This window comes from Bombus vancouverensis, chromosome 9 (genome assembly GCF_051014615.1).
Source record: "Bombus vancouverensis nearcticus chromosome 9, iyBomVanc1_principal, whole genome shotgun sequence".
NCBI lineage: Eukaryota > Metazoa > Arthropoda > Insecta > Hymenoptera > Apidae > Bombus > Bombus vancouverensis.
In genome coordinates, this window is record NC_134919.1 from 10343362 (window position 1) to 10365000 (window position 21639).

The 21639-nt window shown below is 33.4% G+C and overlaps 1 protein-coding gene across 13 annotated transcripts in view; it reads right to left on the reverse strand.

The window, feature by feature from the left end:
* The window catches only part of tmod (tropomodulin), a 120126-nt gene that overhangs the window by 43020 nt on the left and 55467 nt on the right, over positions 1-21639 (reverse strand). Inside the window, exon 1 of one of the 13 annotated variants that reach the window (XM_033346522.2) lies at positions 17354-17483. The exons of 10 other annotated variants lie outside the window; for them this stretch is intronic. The gene's annotated coding sequence lies outside the window, so the exon portion shown is untranslated. Of the gene's footprint in view, positions 1-11312; positions 11505-17353; positions 17484-21639 lie in introns of those variants that run through there. 2 more of the 13 variants (XM_033346523.2, XM_033346521.2) reach the window with 2 other exon arrangements.

Genomic DNA, 21639 nt, shown 5'->3' on the forward strand with positions numbered 1-21639 from the left:
GCAACACGAATATTTACTTTATTTCTCTAGAAACGGAAGCTATTGAATAGCGACTACCAACGCCTACGTATACGGATGTACACTGCAGTGTGTAGAGTACTTGGCTAATAAACTTCAGATACCCAGCCATAATATGTACATATAGCGTGCTGATAATTTCACTACATCAACTTGCACCGGTTTTCCTTACTTAAATGCTCAATTATCCATTATATTAATATATTTCAATATCTCTTCCATGGGTCAATATGTAATACTCATTATACGCTTAAGATGGCTATTCATGCTGTATAGTAATTTTTTACCAAATATACAGTAAATATCTTACAATTTTTATATAGCCATTTTTATATACCTAAATTTTACAAATATAACCATGACAATCGTGTCTCTCTACAGTGCTAATAAAAATTCAAATGTTTTATACATGACACACAGTATAGAAATAAAAGTTCGTTCAAATATTTGCATCAGTCGATATATCGCGACGTTCCTTGCGACCGTTTTATTCGACGCGACAGAAATTCCTTGTGTCTAATTCGTTTGGGAAACTTGCGTCGTTTGGGTCCGGACCGTCGGCGATGAAAGTAAACGCGAACTAGTTCGCAAGAAATATATACGTTTATGAGTTATTCGGTCGCCCCCATAAATCTGCCTGAAATTCTTAAAACTGTAAAGTTTTAACGATTCAATAACGCGGGTTATGGTAATGGTAAAATGATATCGACAAGCATCTGGGAAGAACCTTAGATATGAAGTTCGTATTCTGAAGAATAGGATCTTTTCTTAAACACATTATATTGATATTAATAGTATAATTAGTAGAAGTATACAAAAAGTTTCAAGATTTTCTTGAAAGTTAGTCAATACGTTCTGCGAGAAGAAATAAAAGAAACATTTTACGAGAACATAAATTGCTTAAAACTTTAGTAAAAGACTGTAATGAATGAAGGGGCTGATAGCGGCCTTAATATGAGGCAATACAGGAAGTTTGTGAAGTTATAAATTTAACTGTTCATTCATGTTAACTTTAAATTAGCAGCAGGAGGATATATTTTTATCTTGAGTGTTGATAGCAAGTGATTATGTCGATCATTCAGCTATTTTTACCTTGTTTAATTCTAAATACAAGCAAGTTTATTTTATATATTCATCATGCTTTTTTCATAAAGTTTTAAAGAATCCATTTTTATATAAAAATCTTTGTTTCTGTTTTTAGCATTCCTCAAATACAGGCTATACGATCCTAATTTCTAAAAATTATTGAAATAGATTCGGAACATCTACATATTGATCCAACTTTCACTGTTCCTATACCAGAAATGTCTATATTGAATTTATTAACATTGAATTAAAGCAATTTTAAATATCTGTCAAACTAACTATAATCTTCCAAATTCATTTAATCAAAATAACAAAAAATCAAATTTCTGCAACCCAAGCGCAAGATTCTCTCTCACGTTTATTACAAACATATATCAAATTGACGCAAACTACCTCAGTTTGTTAACAACTATCTTATCTAAACTAGTATTGCTCAAGTCTACCACGAAATATATAAAATTCATATCAGCATTTCTCTGAGGCATAGCCCTTTCACCAACACTTTCGCCCAAAGCTCATTAACCGTGAGTGGACTGGAAACCGCGCCAACAACTTTGCGTCACAACAAAAGACTTCGTTTCAACCTAACTGGCTGTCGTCAGTTTCGAAACTTCCGCTCGCTCTCTACAGGTTACATTTCCCACAAAGTTTCGCGGTGTCTCGAAATTAGGTCGATTTAGGTATCGGTAATGGCCATAGAAGAAGGTCACAATCGGGACGATATACGTATCCTGTGCGTTGATAGCCTACGCTAATAGGTAGTGCACGCAATTAGCAGTCTATGTTTCCTCAAAAGAGCGCCTAACGAGTCTACAAAACTAATTTCTCAGCGGAACGAAGCGGGATTCATGATACAGTCCATAGAGGAATTTGAAAAGAAACAGCGACTGGTTTCCGAGAAACGCGTTTAATACACTTTAGACCAGTTACCATCAATTAACGTGACACGAAACGTAAATCATCTACTGTGTTAATTGACGCGGAAAGGAAAATTTTGCTGCTACATAGAGAATATATACTTTCATAAAGATGAGATGAAAAGATTTAATTTTATTCCTTACGATAAATTCACTTTTTATCTTCTGTTTAAGTTTGAATGAAATTCGTAACGTATCGTGTGTGATTTTTAATTTTACTTGCACCAGATCATTGCATAGTATCGTAATAAATAGTGTTGTATTTTACCATATTTAGCTCTGATCTCATCTTTATTCCATAAGAAATGTTGTCTGTTAAATCTATTAATTATTCGTGGAGATTAGAGTTAAGTATCTTAATTTTCTTCAGGCAGCTTTCTGAGTGAGGAATCAATGCTTTTATACAGCCGTGGAGGTTGAATTTTATTAAAGGATTATCGCGGAGAATACAAGTACAAGATCATAGAAAAGACCAGTTATTAAGTCTGCAGAATGCTCCATTAGTTTCCTTCTTTGTAGAGGACAATCTCGTGAGAGGATCTTAAATGGTATAACTATTCTTCCAGCTTATTATGTACACTTTGAATTATGAAATGTTGGCTATGAAGTAAGCGTAATTCTTTACGAAACTAAATATTTCGTTAATAAACCTTCAATACTGTAGAGATTTATGAACGAAATGTACTTATGGTACTTTAAATCTTTAAAAATATCAAATAAATTCCAATTAATAATAATCTTGATACCACTGAAATTATTATTACAAATAATAGCCGATGAAGTAAAAGAACTTAGTCGCTAAAAGGAAACATAAATGAATGAAATACAACAACGAAAAGCCAATTTCAATTTTTATGAAACTCTCATTCGATAATATCCTATAAAACTTAAATATTACTTTCTCGTAAAAAATATTCTGAAATCTGATCTTATTCAAATATTATACTACAGGAAGTACACGTTGAAAATATTATAGAAACAAAATATTAAAAATCGATTTTATATAACTTACCTATGTTAGCAGTGAAATATGAAAAAATATATAGGCAAGCGACTATAAGGATTAACAATTTGTTTCATGAATACAACTTTCAGCGTATTTTGAAGACTGAACACGAAGCAAATGTCGCTAAAGTAACATTCAATTAACAAAACTTATCGACAAGTTCCGATAAACCGAGCAACAGGAGTGGAAGCGAAGACCTTCTATGGTCAATCGAGGAATTGCGAAACTTAGACTCTCGAGGACTTCGAAGTTAATCGATAAGGTACAGTAATCTCTCCGCCGTCAACGGTTTGGGATATTTAAACTTCTAGATAATATTGCACAATGATCTCGTGTATTACTCGCGTGTGTTATTGAGGATCAATGATATCCATAGTGGCGTCTACAAGGCATGATTATTCGCCACCCACGCGCAATCAAGTATTCTGCAAGTCAATCGATTACATTGAAATGGAATAACTGTTTATCTAATGAAAAAAAAATGTATATTTCCTTGTACTATGAATTTAATTTAATGGTAAAAGTATGTAGGTTAGTTATGGGAATATACGTTGATGTTATCAACGATCGTTTATTATGAGAAAATAGTTGAAAAATATTATGTCTTATCCAAAATGTGTATGATGATTTTTACCATTTGATATATCGTGTGTTGTTATCGTAGTATATTTCACAAGTATATTCAGTGTATAGTAATTTTTTGTACTTGGAAACTAATTTAACAACAAATTACTAAATCTTCTATGTATAAGACAGAAAGCCCATTATCTTGTGTCTTTATATAATTGTAATTAGGCTGATCTAACAGTGATATTAATATTCAAGCAACAATAATCCCTTATTCTCTGGAAGAGAGAATCGTCTATGAGTTTCACAACGTACGTACGTTCGTCATAGTTTCTCCGAGTATTGCGTAGCATGCGACCGGATTGACTCGAATTTCCATGCGTAGAAATCGGAAACTCGAATCCTTTCGTGTCTTTCTCCTACAACGGAGCAACTGCCAGCTGTTCGCGCTAACATTCGCAATTAAAATCGATATGGACACAGGTAACACATTCGCGACAGCGGGAAAAGTTGACCGAAGGAAACGAGATGTGACCAAATATAGAGACAAGTTCGTCGAGTCTTCCTGTTGCTTGTGTAACATCGAGTTTTGAAATGTGTTTACTGTAGGTTTTATAAGAGTACGTCACTCTTAGTTTCTTTGGTACTTTATTTTATAGACATGAAGGAAATTATATTTTTCAACGAGTTGAATCGGATATTTTAAAGCATTTTGAAGTTTTTATTACTTTGTTTCGGAAAACAAGCTGCAATATTCTTAAATTTTAATCGCGTTTACTTTAACAGGGGTCATTTCTAAAATCTTAAATATCATCTTTAAACCCGAATCTACGAATTTGACGAAGTTGATAAAATGGAAAGAAGTTTCAGGAAACGACATTAACCGTATCCTGCGAATATTAAAATTTACCTTAAAATTAAATCTGCATTGCATCTTACAATCTATTTTGAATTGAACCTGTATAAGTGATTATGTTCCTCAATATTTAATGATAGTTTCTTAACATTTAAGGATATATTCTAATTTTTGTAAATGTTATTAATAACTCGGAGAATAATTTTCCACGAAGGAATGTAACGATGACGAGATTTCTCTTTGTACATCTTTATTTTCAACGATAAATATGTATTTGTCAAAATATGTACATATGTACATCTAATCGAATCGATATCTTGTACCAGACAAGTATTGAATTCTGCTTATCGACGTTTACCGCCTATTTGCTGAAAGTAAAAAGAATCTAATCTGTAATTTACTTTCTCATGTTGCAAAACGATGTTCTTTCAATCTCACCGTAATAGAAGCACTTACACGGCACATGTCTAATAGAACAAGTCGAGTATGTACATCTGTAAGGAATGAATTTAAAATTATACCTGATATATATACGTTCTACCTGATCTGGTATTAACACAGTTAATTGACTAGAAAATATTGCATCGATACTGTGAAATTGAAATAAAATTTTTTCTGTAATTCCAAAATGAAAATCATGGTACCTAATAAGTTAATTTATTCGCAAATATAGTACCAATTGTAGATATGCCAGCATTTCTAGAACATTTTTTATATTTTCTGAAATGGAAAATTTTATATCATTAAGTAAACATCATAAATGTCCGTGAATTTGTTTATCCATTAGTATTCTCTTCTTCTTTTATCTTTTACCAGTGAAAACGAAATCAAACAACAATTCTCGCTCTGGCTGCGTCGCAATTCTACAAAGAGTTAAATACTAAATTTCATTCCTAAAAGAATCAAAGCTTTTTCTAAATAAAGGATAATACCGCTAAGTGATAAATCATTTGGAAAATTTCCCCAATAAATATCTTATTCGCAAAACAATCCCAAACTCGGTTCTCCGAAGCAAAACAAAAGGAGAAAAGATAAAAGAGGAAAATAGTTTCATTGAAAATGAAAAAGCACGAATTCTAAAGGCGCCAATTTCGAAGCGTCATCGGCCATTCAGAAACACGAGGGTTATGCAACGCGGTGTTCGCACGGATCGACATCGCGCTACCTGTTGTCCCAAGATAGATAGCGGCCTGTACTAAACTGTTGGCCGCTTGGAAATAGCTCATCCTGCAACAGGAACCGTTGTTGCAGCCGTCACGGGTGCGTGGATTTTAATGACCGTTACGTCGCAAACGAAGCTCGAAAATCGTTCCACGCGTTCGAATTTTCATCGAGCATAGGGAATTAATGATACAAGATGCAACGTGACTTTATAATACCGTCGTGTTCTCTCTCTTTTTTTTCAAACCATAGGCGTGTCCTAATTAATTTAACATTGGAAGACTAATTGGCTCATTAGTACAGTCATGCCCTGACCATCTTCTATGCACCCAATTAATTATAACTTGACGTTCTATCGAAAAGAACGTCTCTTTTCAACTGACGACGAGGGTGAGACGTGAAAGTACTGTTGCCGAATTTAACTTGTTTTCTCTGTGTTCTCTTCCTTCTCTTTTTCTTTCTTTCCTTCTTTTTTTTTTTAATGCTCCGGTCATTTTCTATGCCTTTAATAATCTAATTGCAACTTGACGTTCCATCGAAGAGAAATGTTCACTTTCTTCTTCAACAGTGACGAGATCTGAATAAATCATGATCTGGTTTATTTTTTCTGTATCTTTTCTACTTTCCTTCTTCCTGATTTAAGTGGTAGCAAATGAGTTGTAGAAATTTACTCGCTAGTAATAGAAAGACCTACAAAGCTAGTTCGTTGTGAAATAAACTTGGATTTTTGTTACGAGTTGTATGATCTTTCTGGTTATTACTTTTTGCAGGAAAATGCAGATTTGCGAGAAAATTCTACATCGAAAATGTTTTGAAGTTTCAAATATTCGTAGAAGTTTGTTTAAACGTCGGGCATAATACAAGGGAAAGTTTCTATGTCTTCGCCTGAAATATTTTCACTACGTGAAATATTTTCTACGGTTTCTCTAGCTGTTACTTTTAAGGGGAGAATACGTATATGGCAGAAGTCTTTTATATTGAAAGAGTTAGAAGTTTGCAATATTCTTACAAGCTGATTTAAAAGTCAGACGTAACTATAAACCACTATTAAATTTACGACTACCCACGATTTCAATGATCAATCTCGATTTTCTCGATGTACACGTGACTCATTTTGATCGAACAGCCAATAAACATTCAAAGATAAATCACCGAGAAAGATTCACTCGACACAATGATGACAACCATCTTCAGTTTTCTTTAAAGGTATTGCACAATGTGCATTAAGCGTGTAGTTTCACGTTTGTCCGAGTCCCACGATATTACAATTGATATACTGCGTGGAAAATGCGATCGATGCAAATTGTGAGCGTCGATTTCCTGCTAAACAGATCCTAATTGGCAATGGGCCAAAAGAGCTCCGATCGAGCATATTTGGCCCGTATGTACGCAAAAGGTCCCGTAATCGTGAAAGTGTATTGATTCCAAATTCGTGATCTGGGTCATCGTGTCAACTTTTCAATCTACCGACGATCAAGCCAAAAAACGAACGTTCTCTTTCAAATGGGTAGGATCTCGAGCGTTCTTTGAATTCGAGAAACTGGTTCGATTGAATAAGACGTTTAAATCGACGTTGAAAGTCACGCCGGTAAATAGTATACGATGCATCGAAAAATAGAAGGAAACGATGATGTTACAGATATTATTTTTTTAAATGAAACAAATTAAAAAGTTTAATATAATATTATTTTTACTATTTTTCTGTCGATGAATAAATTTATGAGAATCATCTGTTTCTTCAGAATTGGATGTTAGGTATAATCTTAATAAGGAAAATTATAAAAAGTGGCGTTGATCAGTTTGGCTTCTGAAAATAAATTTATCAATAAATGTTCTTATTGATAATTAGTATCAGCTTATGATAGTTATTAGATAAAGAAGTTGAATATTGTGCTGAGTTATAATAAATTTTTATGTGTAACCGATATGAAGATAATTGTGAAAGTTGTTCAAGTTTATTGATGAATTGAGATATCAACACTAACTTATTTTAGAAATTACGATTGTAAGAAAGCAAATGATAAATGTTATACTGACTCGTTTCTCAATGATAGATTTGTTTTTGCTGTTAATTCTCATTAAGCAGTATATGCTCGTACGTTTTCTTTGGTCACGTCTATTAACGTATTTCATGGACAGAAGTGAGTTAAATACTTAAATCGAAAGTTCAGCCGATTAGAGCAGCAAGAAAAATAGTTGGAGATTATCTTCACTTTTTAGCAAAGTAACTTTAAGAGAATAATCGTCAACTATTCGTCATAGCTATACTTCGTTAAACATCATTTTTTTGTGATAAAAGATATCTATGTATTACTTTCAAATATGTTAATATTAATAAAATTTTTGATAAACTTCGAGATAAATTAGTAAAAATAAACATCGAATAGGGATTATGGTTTTTTTACTTTTATCGATGGTGATCGTTAACCTGCAATAATCTTTGGTAAACATCAACTTTAAACAAGGATTTTAGATAATGATATTTGACAAATATCACTTCTTGAGAGAAAACAATAACTAAGTAATAATAACTCGCCATATAAGCTCTGAAGTATTATTGCTGTTTACTCGATCTCAGCAACAGACTTACGCATTCATATTATGACACATTATATAAGATATTGACTTTGTCTACCTTGTACAATATATTTATACCCGCATAGACAAAGTTATGCGACGTATTGTGTAAAACTATAAATAGTTACATACTACGTTACAAAGCATACCTAATAGGTAAAATAAATAAGCTCTTACATGCTATTCATTCCGTTTTTTTCCTGATCTTTTTCCCGGAGTGACGTTATTTGTAAAAAGAGTTAGATAAAAATTTATTATTCAATGTTCGATACAGGTCCCTTTTCTCCCTACTCTTGACAACAATTACATGTACAACCACCGAAAGCGTCGTGAAAAATTCTTCTTCTAAAATACCATTTTATAGCGGATGTTGTTGCATTTACGAGAAGATCAAAGTTGCAAAAATATATAAAATACCCAAGGCATAATATTCGTTATGATATTTAATAAATAAATGAAATCTGTGCGTAGGTAAGTTTCATTTTACTCGCGTTCATGAAGCTACAAATTTGCATAAACATCCTTAGTCCGCTCATCACCATCGCTTCTAAGAAGAATTCTTTACCCACGACCAATTCGAAGTCGGTTGCCGTAGGTCAGCGATGCTCGACGCGATCTTCCGGTACTCGTACGTGACTTACAAATATAGCGTCAGGGTGTGTTCGCTTTTATCGGTGATCATGGATCGCTACGTGGTGCGTATCGAGCCATAGAACGCGGAGAACGCCCGTTTCGGTAATAATAACACGCGCTGACCGACCTAGCCTGTCCACAGTCCAAATTAAATCAACGAAATCACCGGTACTCGGACAGGAAGCCAGTCATTTCATAGATCGAGGCATTTGGACAATTAATCAACGCGAAAATTCCGTAGTGCGACCGCCTGTTATGTCTCATCGATCGCTACAATAACTACCGTGCGAAATCACCGAGTCGATCAAACATTGGTCGGTCGTTAATTAACTGCACTTTTCTTCCACGACTATTCAACACAATGGTGTCGAGCAATTATCGCAACGCGCTCTGCAACATAACGTTATTTTATCTAGGCGATCGATTAGTGATAGAAATGAGAGCAGAGAATAACAGAACAATGGTTATGAGATTTGTGGATGAATTTGTTGCGAATCGTTCTCAGAGCGATTTTGTGGATAAGAATTTCGTTTGAATCGTTTTCACAAGATTTTTGAAGTTTTTAGAATTATTGAACAATGAAAAGATAGGGATTGATTTAATGTGATACTTTTAATTTCAGATACTTATTTTGGAAATATTTTTGTATCTTTTTTTTTTTAGAAAATATTTGTTAGCGAGTTATGCGAAAATAATATATGTAACTAATTGCGAAGGGTCTATTGGTAGTATTGTTTTTCATTTGCAGAGTTAGTAGTTTCGAAATAATAGAATGGTAACTGGTTGCCTGCTACGCTGTTAATTTGAATGTTTAGTGATTCGGAAAATATTTTAGTAATTATTCATGAGATGTTTAGCAATGAGAAAGTGGAAAATGAAAGAATAACCATAGTTCTTGCTTCCAGCGTTTCTAAATAACTTGTAAGTTTAATAATTTTTTATGAAAAAAATATATATATAAATTCTGACGGAATGCCGTGGGATGATTGGAGGGTTAAAAAGGAATATACACTCAGGTGTACATATATATATATATATATATATATATATATATATATAACAGAGTAATAAGAGTAATATAGCAGAAAAAAGCAAAAGTAACGTGAATGCTCGTTTACTATGCCCCTAATTTGAATGCACTATTATTTGTAGAATGTGTTAACAATTTAAAGAAAAGAATTATTAATGAAAATTGAAGAATGAAAGAATCGTATTTGGTTAATTTTTGGTATATTGCTAATTCGAATGAAAATAAATATTTCAATATAAATGTTATATGTACAATAAAGCAAATTAATCGGTACATGTATAATGCAATTATAAATATAATGGAATCTGCGTTATTTGCAATCTGTTATTTAAATGTTCCTATATATATTCCATTAAAGTTCCTAATCTATAACATAACAGTTTGTTTGCTTCAATTAACGTTTTCCTATTATTTATACAAATAATGGATATTCTATTACGAAGAGCCACGACAAAATTTTCACACAAGCATGTGATGAATTTTCGTGAATTGTCGTCCCGATGTAGATACCTCGCAATAGAACAGGTGAATATTCTGATAATGGAATAACGAATATTCCGAAATTGATCAATGTGATACTGATTAGCGATAAAGTAATCAATCCACGATGATACTTCGGAGAGAATAGTATTCGAAACAATTAAATGTCCACGTTTAATATTTCACATATTTTATCCCTGCTTTCATTCAATTTATCGATCTTCCCCCATGTTTGAAGTATTAATTATATTTTGATCGTTCAGATATAATATTAGCAACTTGAAAATAATGTATCAATGGCAAAGAGAAGAAAATCTCTTTCAAAACGTAGAAACGTTTTAACAAAAATTAGCACACAGTCGCGTATTTATTATTCCACTAATATAGCCCTGTTAAATGCGACGTAACAGCACAAAGTATCAAAGCTAAGATCAGTCCTCCATTCAATCTCCTAGATGTATTAAATTAACCTTGAACGACTAGACTGGAAAAAACCATCGAATTATTTCACGATTATGATTCCTAAATGAGGATTTCAATTAAACGTCGTGATTCAACATCAACTAAATTATCTAAAAAATTCTCCTACAAAATAAAACATTCCTAATTTGACAATTCGTTTCTATTATACATTACATACTATATCGTTTTAAATAAGAATTTCGACGAAAAATCGGCATGAGTGCATCTTGCAAGTAACAAATTTCAGCTCATCTTTCAAGCAAATTTCCAAAAAATTACATTGTGAGATGTATCGGATATTATGAATGCTACAAAAATAAAACAATACAAAAGAATCAGCTTTCAATCATTCTCTTACAAGAAAGACATATCCAAGTTAATAACGACTACGCTACAACCGGAGCTTCAACCCCGAACGAACCTCAAACTCCTCAAACATTAGAACCTGAAATTTTCTAGCATTTCGTACAATATCTTTTCTATACTTTATCATATCTCCACTAAAATCCAATGACTTACTCACGGAGAACGCACAGAAGAACGTCGATCTCCAATCACGAAGTATCGGTGGATATCGAGGAGCCGAGCGTCAGGTGAACGAGACTAGATGCACGAGGAAGACACTAAAGGAGTGGCACGCGAACCAAGACGAAGCCTCTGGAGCTGGAGCGCTACTAAACAACTGACTTTTATGCTGGAAGCTCGATGAGAGGACGGCCAGCACCAGTAGTAGTGGTATTGTGCGACACGTTGGCTAGCAAAGTGTACGAACCGCCGGCGATTTCGTTCAAAACGACTTTCACTGGCCTGTTGGCGCGTCTCCATACACGGCTAGGTCGGTGTTTTTTCTTTATCGGCATTTTCACTCGGAAAAACGCAATCGTAATCGTTACCCAGTCCGCTGGCAATTAAGAGCATCCGTCATTGAGACCAGCTTAACCTGTTTCGCGGCAATTTGCATTAATAGTGCCATGGCAATTGTCACGAACGTGACGTACCTACGCGTGAGCCAGCCAATTTTCGCCAATGCGAAACCATTAAACCGCCGGCGGATGATTTTTAAATGGACGGATGAGAGATTACATTCCTTTGAATGTCTGGTAGAGTTTTTTAGCTGATACGTTCGTTTGTGTAAGATAGAGGTGTTTTTTTTAATATTCGTCGTTTACGTGTACGTTAATATTAGAGTTTAGTGGAAAAATATACGGAGGAATAACGCGTGTCGTGATAAAAAGATATTCAATTTATCTAATTTCAACAGAATTTCTTCGATATTAAGGGAATTTACTTTTAACACGAGGTATGTACGACAAAGTGGACGGTTAAATAATCTTGATGGGTTTCTGAGGCGAATCGACTGCTATTAGCGTTATCTAATGAGCTTTCACCGCAAACAAAAACGAAGTCGTTCTAGCGACGTTCGATAGTAAACGCGATACGAAAAGTGACTTTTCAAATGAAAGAGAATAAATCTTCTTTAATACTCTGTATACTACATTTATCCACCGTGAAATCCTACAGTTTCACTTCAATCATAATCTCCGAAATCACTCTCGCTATTTCTTGTCTTAGGCAGCAGAAATTCTTAAACGTTACTCTTACAGACATAAAACCACTACTATTACAATATAAATTCATATAATTTATAATGTAATAAATTACGGTATAATATTACAATATAAATAAAGTAAGAAAACTATTTAGTCTTTTACCAAATTAAATTACGAAATCACAGCTGAATAACTTGAAACGATAATAAATCATTATTCTCAGGCAACAAGTATCAGAATGAAATTACGTTATAATCTGATGAAATTCCATAATTCTTAGCAGGTTCAGAAAAGAATGGCTAGCGAATCGATATTAACTTATTACCATAGCTCATAATATTCTGCGTAAATGATAAACAAATAGCTTACGAGGTATAAACAGATAGACGAGGCATTAATGTTGATCATCCATCAAAAATGATGCAAGAGGACAACTAGACGAGTGCGTTAATCGCACGAAAGAACGTTGCGGCCATGGAAACCGGAGAAAATGTGCCGTTCATTCGCAAAGAGAGATGCGTTTGCAAAATATCTTGAGATTTCCGCGGTATTTCTACTTAACTGCGAATATGTAGGTGCGATGAGATCATTTCTCGAGCCTGTGTGATGATATCACTCGAATCTCGATGGGCAACTATTTGTTTGCCGGCTCGAAACAATTTCTCGGAATGTTATTATACGGTGTTGCTACTCTTACGTTGTTCAGCAGCATCGTGCAGCAACAACAATATCATCGTGTTTCACACGCGACCATTTATGTTCCCGTTTACATAAATGATAGAAATAAAAATTTCACGTTTTTGTTGCACGTCACTGGCCGCGTGAAAGTGGACGATTGCCATGTTACGTTTCAACGAATAAACATTTTTACGATTGTGCAGTTTGCTCTTTTTTTAACATGCTAATGTGATATTTAATTTTGAAACACGTTGGACAGGTTCGTTTTAGGATTTTGAACCAGTTTCTTTCCTCGTTTACTATCTGCTGCTTTATCGTTGACAATCATTAATTTTTATGATAAATAGCCTTGACCGGCATTAAAAGATCAACATATCAGTGAATTTGTTTCAGAATAAGATACACCAACGCTAGGCACACCTTTTTTATTTAATTTATAGCTTGTTAAAAAGTTTATTGATACGTACGTCTGTTGTAAAAAAAAAAAGATTCTTTGAAATCTCAAAAGCATCTCTATCTAGACAAAAATTTGATATTCCTTCGAAACAGCGTAAGTTCTATTTGAAATATTTTTTCTGATTGGAAGATAACTGTGTGGACGGATTAAGACGAATCGTTCGATATTGAATTTTTTATGTAATTCTACTACCTTGTTTGTTTTATTATAATCGTAATTTTATAATAATTCTTTTAATTTTTGGAAATTGTGTGAATATTTTTCTGATAAATTTTGTTTCATCGCATTACCAATTTTATTCCTTCGTTAAAATTACGATTATACGTAAGGATTTTTTTATTTCTGAAGATTACTTAAATGCGACAATCGAAGATTTCACGAAAATCACAAATTCGCTTTTACTGATGGATTGCGTTGTAACGGAGTGTGATTTACGTTTGAAAATTTGACAGTTGTTTCTTCATCATGTGAGCAGTTGGAAAATGTGGAAGCGGTACATCATTTAAACTAATATTTATAAGCGACATGCTCGTCTAAGAAGAGTGCATTAACTCAATAGATTTATTATTAGGGTCTAATTGTGCAACCTACAACCAAATTAAACATTTGAAGGATGGCCAAATGAAGACATCGCGTGCCACTAATAACAAACAGATGTACTATTGGTAAACAGAATACATACCGAAATACGAACATTCCTCTTGCAAACAGCTCAATTTATATTTCAACTTTTTCCAAATCGTACTTGAGCAAGCTTGTTCAATATACAGAAAGAGAGGAATATTTTCTGACTCAAAAACAGTATAAGATGATAAATAAAAACAGAATAACGATAATAATATCCAGAGCATATTTAATTATAGATACTTCAAATTTTAGCAATATCAATTAAAACATTGGTGAGGGCAAGTACCTAGAACTGAAAGATTTGATGCCTCAAGACACTTTGTTCATCTTCAACGACGCACTTCCTGTTTTCTCAAAGATCCTCAACTTAGGATAGAAAGTTGTTGGACGATAAACAATTCGCTGTAGTCGTGAGAATCGGGTTGCCAAGTCTGATTCTAAATAAATGAAAGAGGTGCGCCCGGGTTAAATGAAAGAACGGCATTGTCGAAGGAACGTCTGCAACGAATTTTCGACTTTCGAAACGGTACGTTTCGTTTATCAGCTTGTGAAAAAGATACGAAATGCAAAAACGAGACGTGTTACTTTCACGGATATGTCTAAAAATATTTTTAACGGGATTTTATTTGTATTTCGCGTTAATGTCCACTTTTATCCGTGACAGGTTGCTCCACGTAAATTGTACATCGGCTGAAATGTCACTTTAAATGCCACCGTTCAGTTATTTAGCCGCACATTTGCGTCATTACGTCGATAACTGATAATATTAATTTCGCAAGCAAACGCACGCGCATGAAGTTGGCCTGCGTGGCGAGCATTTTATTGAATCACGAATACAGTGAAAAATATTAGAAATAAGAACGTTAAAATAATGGTAATAAGAATGTAAAAGTACTCTTCATTTTGCCAACAATCAGGCTAGAAAAACATACTTAGCTTTTAGGGTAGACTTGGTTATTAGATACATTTTTAATTGATAGTGAAAAATAATTTTGTTTCGTTGAAAATTGTCTGCAGAATTGTGGTCGATGCTACATTAAACTCCAATTAAAAGAGAGAAGATTTCAGATAACAATATTGTGGTTGAAAAAAAATAAATCATTTAATTAAGTCAGATTTATTTATGTTCATTGCTAACATTCATTATATAGCTACAATGATATCTTTTAATAACTTTCTTATCAATTATGTCGTATAAGTCATATCAGACATTCATATAATATCTGATCGCCTGTATGAATTTATAACAGTTGAAAATTAGTTATTGGAAATTGTAATTAGCATTATTGTAGAAACCAGAGGCGAAAGTTAATTACTCGAATAAATTTATGTATTTATTCATGGAATTCGTTCATTGTATAAATTCAATATTTCATATGATGATCGTGTTTAGTTGAAATTTAATTGTTATTACTTAATTTTGAATGAAAAAAGTACAAGTCTTTTATTTCAAAATAATTAAAGTATCCATTAAATTAATAGATTCGTTAAAAATTCTTTGAAAATTCAATAGAGAAGAATGAATCAACAAATAATCAAATAAAAGATCCTCATCTGCAAAAATCCTATTTAAATCTGCTCTTCTTTCGAAAAGCAAATAATGAAATATTTCATTTAAATCATATTGTAATATTATTATCGGCAGAGCGTTATATCGTTAATTATTATCAATGCCATTGGAATATTAAACTCTGAAAATCTAATAAATAATAGAATACTTAATTTAACTTTGTCATTGTTTTAACATTATAATAATTATTATCAACGGTACTATAATATTCAAATACAAACATTTCACGATCACTAACGAACCCAATAAACATTTATTGCTCCTATTCCCATTCAGTGCAGATCCATACCACGTGTGGATGCAACGTTCGTTTCAAACCGTTTCCTATGCACCTGCGGCGTTATTAGCAATAGTATCGTCGTTTTCCTTCTTTAAAAAAAGAGAAAAATGACGCTGTTTTTTTTTTGGTTGAAATTCGTCTTCCTTTGAAACAATAGACAAAACTCCAGCAGCTGGCTAATTAATTACTCCAACGCAAACAACAATATGTCGTAACGAAACCGGAGGGAATAGTACATGCGACTGACCTTTTTGCGAGTTGGTTTCCCACGCGTGGGTGGCAAACTGGTCCGGTTGATCGTGATCAGACCAAGCAGAAGCGTGCACCGGTTCAACCATGAAATTTATTCTGACGAACGCGCCTCGATTCTAGTTACGCTAAATCGTTCGTCCAATGTTTAATCGATCGAGGAACCTGGGATTTCGTAAAAATCTCCCTGTCCCATTTCATTACGACGAGCTTTTGTTCTAACTTGAAACTTCTGTGTCGTAAATGGAGCGGTTGTTTGAGAAAATCGCAACATACCTATGTAGTTTTGTTAGTGCATTCCTTTTAACAGAGATTGGGAAGGATTTGAAATTGGAACGATTGGTTCTGCTGGAATTCGATTTAATTCTCTTTAAATTACGGTTCGAGTTTCGAGTAGTATTTTTATAAAATGATGAGATCAATAAGAAAAATATATTGTCTTCAAATTTTCAACAAGTTTCTTATCCTCTACCACATGTAAATATACAGGGTGGTTGGTAACTGGTGGTACAAGCGGAAAGGAGGTGATACTACGCGAAAAAAGAAGTCGAAAATATAGAATAAAAATTTTTTTTTTTAATTTTTCCATCGAGACAACGATCTACAGTGAGATCCGTTATAACGTACCGCACGCGTACCGAGCGAAAATTCAAAGTCGGTTTTCTCGAAAACAAAGCCTCAAACGAAAAATTTTTATTCTATACTTTCGACTTCTTTCTTCGCGTAGTATCACCCCCTTTCCGCTTGTACCACCAGTTACCAACCACCCTGTATACATAAAAATACACATACTTAAAAACATACATAACGAAAAACAACAACAAATTCGGTAACAGCCAATATCGTTCAACTTACTCAAAATGACAAATACATGGGAAAAATTGAGAATGTACGCGTAGGTTAAAAATGAACGTTACAATTTTCTTGCAAAAATGATTGACACATTATTTGAAAAATAAGAAACAGTACAAGTAACTATGCTTTACGATTACATCATTCCTCTGTTAGGTTCGAGCTGCTACGACAACATTGCTTATGAGATGATCTAATAAATGAATTGCAATTCTACGTATATCGAATCAAGCTTATTTAAAGACCATCGACATTTAAACTCGTTCAAATGACCACAAACTGCGATATCCAGCTCACCCGAGAATCAAAGGACAATTTATTACTCCACTTTTGCAGCGAACCAAAGCACTGTGCCAACTGTCAAACAGTAAAACTAATACCGATTCACGAGGAGTAATCGAATGATCGGCGTCACACGGATCTGTTTGTCATTTAGCTCGTCGACGTTATTAGATTCGTCGGCCAATGCATTCTCAGGGTCTATTAATTTTGTCCACAAGGAGAGAAAAAGAGTGGGAGAGAGAGAATTGTTCACGTACATACATATACATAGAATATCGCATATCGAATGCATCCGAGGTGCGTTCTGTTATGAGCGAGATAGATTCGACAACGAAATACGGAGCAAGGCTTTTTGCATACGATACGCATGTGCGTTCAATGCTAAGCAGAATGGAATGTGAAAATACTGCGACAGCAACGTGCCATTAACCCAAAAATTTGATCTTTGTCCATGGACGTGGGACAAACGACGTGCACGTCGCGCAGAAGGTGCAGCTCTCTCGTGAAGTTGCTTTAATCCTCACCTGAGAGAAACGTTGGGTCACAGTAGCTTTTGGATTAGGTTAGGTACTTGATTTTAGAGTATTTAATTTTATTTGTATTTTAGTTAAGCTATATCTTATTCGGTGGAATTTATTTCATTCCGTATAATAATATAGGGTAGAAAGTGGAATTATACTGTAAAATCAAGTAATCCAAGCAAAACCATGATCGCATATGACGATCTTTATTAATTAAAGTGAATAGAGAATTACTTTTCCATAGATTGCTTTTTTTTATTTCGAATAGAAATTTTGTCACATTTTCACTCTCGTGTGATAGAATCAATTTACCGTGAACATTATCGTTATTCAGAATTCAAAATAAATATTTAAAATAAATGTCAAAAGTTCCAAATAAGAATAACAAAAATAAACGGCGAAGGAATTAAGGTAACGACCATGAGTATGTAACGGATAATAAATGAAATGATTCAGTTAAATCTGGAATTTTTTAAAGGTTCGATTTTGAAGTTTTAATTTAATTAAATTTTGAAATACTCGGATTATAGAAATCGTTGAAGTTCAGCTGGCACGCGGAACCACGCTCTAACGATTAAAGTTTTATGAGTATATAACACTAGTTAATAATATTCCGTTTAACAGTTAATAGGATGAAATATCGCGAAACACACAGGCCGCGGTGGAATAATGAACGGAATTGAACGGGGAAACGGATCGTGGAATTCCATTCGTGCGGTATCAGCTGGCCGAAGCGCGCGGATTCCACGCATTTTTAACTTCTGCAACTTCAGTTAGATATTTACACGAGCGATTCTTTGGTATTTCAATTCCTCCGTACAATTATATTTTCACGGCCCAACGAAAATTCGATCAATATTTCCAAACTGTCCGGAATACTTAGCGATTCTCTTTAACAAAAATAAAAATAAAACAATAGATAGTAAATTATTCTTTCGTTATTACATTACGTAACCTTAATTTTCTTCGTTAAAAAATTAATTAATATTAAATAGATGTATTTTATACTTTATATTTCTTACTGCTACTTAATATATATATATAGAAATAGTATTTGTATCGTAAGTTTATTATTCTTATTCTCTAATAGAGCTTCGTATCATGGTGTTCTACATTTCATTTTTATAGTAACAAATGTTTATAACTGTATCATAGCGCTACTAAATTACACCAAGTTTAATATATCTTGACCAAATTAATTAGCACGTAAGTGCTACAATAAATGCAATGGTATGCAAATACTTTTTATAGTCATCGTATTTAATTTCATTTAATTTTTAATAACATAGAATTATAATCCTAAACTCGTTCTCTTGCGAACCCGTCACTTATCACGTTTCTCTGTCGTGATCTTCATTTATCAATCACCTTATCGACCAAATTTCTCATCATCCCAAGCGTATTTTCGGCTTGACAGTAAGAAGAGATACCGCAACTACTGATATTATATCTACCGCAACTTCCGAAAGGGAAGACGAGATGCAAGGCAAAGAAAAATGACCCGACCTCGCTAGCCCACGGCCGAAACTCGACAAAGAGTCACACGAAACCTCGTGTATTCTCGCGTGGCTGCTTACAAAGCGCGCGGGAGTGACGCGCGTCAAATTTTATTTTGCCTCAGTTCGTCCGTCGAATTCATTGCGGCGAATAAAACGATACCTGGAATCAGTTCGCCGAGAGCCGCGATAATAGAAGTAAGCTTCCGGTCGTGAGTAAGCTATCGGTGAAAAGAATAACCGCCATTGTCCGTGCACTCATCGAAATCTTTTATTCTCTTCGAATCGACAGAATATCGTGGAACGACCAGAATCTCGATGAGATGTGACTCAGGCTATGGTGTATCGATTGAATTATATATAGAATCTGACAGTATTGAAATCGACGACTATAATGGTATTATCAAACAGCGTTTGATAAATCCTACAAAGATTTATGAATGCTTAGTAATTTCGTATTATGTTTATTTCGGTGTATTGTTTTAGCGGGTGACTAATTGTAGGCGTTCAAAGTTTTGAATAAAATATACAGAATTATTAAAATATTCAGTCGATCTTTTGTTGCGTGAAAGTTTCAAGAAATGATAATTATATTTTTATTATAAAGTTTCAGGAATTGTATGTATTCTTTTTTTATACCGTTGTTTGCCTCATTTCAGGTTGCAAAAATATCAAATATTTGCATCCGAACAAAGTATACCTAACGAATAAGCAAGCAGTTATTGTGTCAATAACTAACTTTTGTGCCTAACTTTATCCGACATAGAATTATAGAGGAGATAGAGAAATATACTGGGTGCGTAGAAGCATTTTTATTCGAATAACAAAAGATTCTTTATATAAAATTATTGAAAAAATAAATATCGAGTAATACTCTGTAAATGTTTAAGTTAATTATATTATTTGTCAATAATATACTTTTATTTAATTTGATAAATTAACACATAACTGAACTACAACGTTTGAATGTTCTAACTAATAATCACTTTATGTATTTCCATTTTTAATTTAGGCTAATGAAAGTGTTCTTCATAAATTCGATCGTCACAGATAAATAAATTATTCTATTCACAATTTTATTCCCACTATTGATCGTTCCTTCAAAATATTTATCATCGTCATTGATATTTTCAGCGTTGAATCGAATTGAAAAAAGAAGATAAATAAGAAGAAAAATAAGATATTCTTTCCTTGAAATATAGTATTTACGTTGAAGAACCATTAGTAGGCTGTATAAATGTCAAAAAGAGATAAATCCTCGTGTGATGTATACTAGAAATGGGAAATTTATGCAAATGTTTAAGCAGCTGAATGTCAATGATACAAAGCTAACCCACTGCTCTACATAACGTTGTACTCGTTTGCTTTCGTTATTTATGTCCATTACACGAAACGCATAAACGTAGAGATTCACATTCATCACGATCGATCGACCAACTGATTGAAATATGCTCGTATTATGTAGAACTTTTGCCATTGAAATCTAATCAAAATTCAATCTCTGGTACACTTATTACATAGCAGATAACACGTTTCATTTCCAATTGACGTTATTACTAATTGATAGTACCACTAACATTTCCCTTTTTTGCAAGATTTATTACTACTTCTTCGATAAAAAAAAAAAAAGAAATAAATGTTTGGCTAGAAGATATCTCAAACATTTTTATCAAAGTGTTATTAAATTTTATAAGAAAATTTTATTCCAAAATAGTAGCTGACACCAACATTTATATTTACAGAAACTTAAAATAAAATTACATTTTAACTGGGATGATTTCCGATAGAATCAATACAATTGAAAATAGAAACAAAATGAACTAAGCTTTTCTTAATTCATCTGCGATATCTATAAATATAATACTATATACCAAAATAATATCGTATAAAATAACAGAGAACATTCGAAATTCTAGGAATTTTTAGATACTACACGAATTCCTCCAATAAATTCACTAATACCAATCCACCTTCTTTCAAAACTCGTTCTTCAAGCCTTCAATTTTAAAGTGCATAAAACGCACAGCAATAAATAAACATTTGGAAGAATGCAGTTGCAAATCCGTCTTCGAACCCATTCGGATAACCACATCACATGTGAGTAAAGTTAATCGTAAATCTGTCGATTCGCGAACACAGTAGAAGATTCTGTTTAGTCTCATTTACGTCCTTTCAACAGATCCGAGCTGTTCGATCAACGATAAAAATTCACGTGGAAAATGGCCAATTTCAATTTATGGTTTTGTTCTACCGTTCTACAAAGTTACAGGCTGTCGAAGTTAAG